We start from the raw sequence: 1,837 nt of genomic DNA on the forward strand, positions 1-1,837 counted from the left end.
TTCTACAGCAGAAGCAATTAATACCTGAGAATAAAACAAGCAAAACGGGTCAACAATAATGTTGAGTGAATCTACAGGTTTAAGGTAAACAACACAGTATGTTTAAGAAATAACATTTCGAAAATGTTTACTAGTGAAAGACCACCAAAGTTTAATGTTAAAGTTTTTAGACAACACCGTTTCTCATTTCAAAAGTTTGTTGACACTACCATGTCAAATTTCAATCATTTGTAGACAACACCCTGTCAAGTTTTATCTTATTTGCTCGTAAACCATAGTTTAAATATCGTTGTATAGTATCTGAAAAACAGTTATCAGAAAAATAGTTTAATTTCCCTGCCCACGAGATTCTATCACTGCATACACCAAGCACCTGAATACTAGCATTAACCCGAGTATAGATACCACTATACCTGCTTTTATAGTGGGTGAGGTTATCAACCTAACGGATTCGTCCATCTAAATTGTGCTTACACCGATGGTATTAAAAGTATTCAAGCTAGAGGCTTTGTGTACAAAATCAGTATGCATATGTGTAGTACTCATGTCAATATAAAAGTAATTGAAAATTTAAATATAATAGCGTGTATTCTCATCCCTGAAAACATGTAAAAAGCGGGACTGTAGACTCACCTTTGAATAAGCTCAGAATGAAAGACAAATGACTTGTACGGTTTAGACCCGAGTAATGTTACCTAAGTATACGTATGTAGGTTGGTCAATATATGTATCTTATATAAGTGTGGTTTCATAGTGTACGTTGTCTTATTGCTCGACTCGACGCGTTTTAAAGTAAAAGTCAACTATATCATGCAAGTCCAACAAAGTCAACCGAAGTCAAACCAAAAGTCAAACTTGGTCAAAGTAGTCAACTAAAGTCAACATCAGTAGGTTCATGTCAAATATTGGTCAACATGTCAAACCTAAGTCATACAATACGTTTTAGGTCATGAATGATCATTTTCACAATTTCAGTTTATCGTTGTGCACCAAATCCATGAACACGTAGCATACTTAGCAAATTATCTCATAGTACAAAATTCACATAAATATGGAAAACTCCAGATTACAAATAGACTTAAAATTGATTCCAAAAAGTCTGGCCAGGGTCTCATACGATAATTAAAAGTCAGGAATCAGAAAGGATCAAGTTCAGGTTCGTTACAGAAATTTCTGTTCGCGCGTCAGTTTTTAAACATTTTTAATAAAATATAGAAAATATATTTTGATGAACGGCCAATTGGTGTCATCTCAAAACATATGAGAATTTTAGTGATAAAATAATCAGAAGCATTGCTTTAGCCAATTCGTACAGTTTTGCAAAACATTACAGACTCTCCAGTTTTTGAACATCAATCCAACACATCACAAAGATAAGCATATAACTCATGGTAAATCACGTTCTCGCAAGTTCGCATACAAATGAAACATGTCAAAGAACACTTAGAATAACATATTCCAGAAGCCCAAAGTCTAAATCAATTCCTAATTCGTTCTAGCAATTTTTATGTAAACTTAAAAACAGATTCAGCATACTTTACAAATCAAAACTTCGTTTTATCATATCGGGAGCATTACATGACCTTTCGATGCAAATCTTTAGTCTAAATTGCATAAATTTTCACAAGGAATACAGTAGTACACTTTATATAAACTAAAACACAAAGCATGCAACTCCTAAAATTCGGATTACATGTGAAACCCTAACGAAACTTCGATTAATCATAACTTAAGCATCCGGTAACGAAATCATGCAAATCCAAAGTCCAAATTTATTAATTTTTTGAGATCTATCCATCTAAATACATTATATGATCAGTACATAAACTCATATAAT

The sequence above is a fragment of the Rutidosis leptorrhynchoides genome, chromosome 9 (assembly GCF_046630445.1).
Source record: "Rutidosis leptorrhynchoides isolate AG116_Rl617_1_P2 chromosome 9, CSIRO_AGI_Rlap_v1, whole genome shotgun sequence".
Classification (NCBI taxonomy): domain Eukaryota; kingdom Viridiplantae; phylum Streptophyta; class Magnoliopsida; order Asterales; family Asteraceae; genus Rutidosis; species Rutidosis leptorrhynchoides.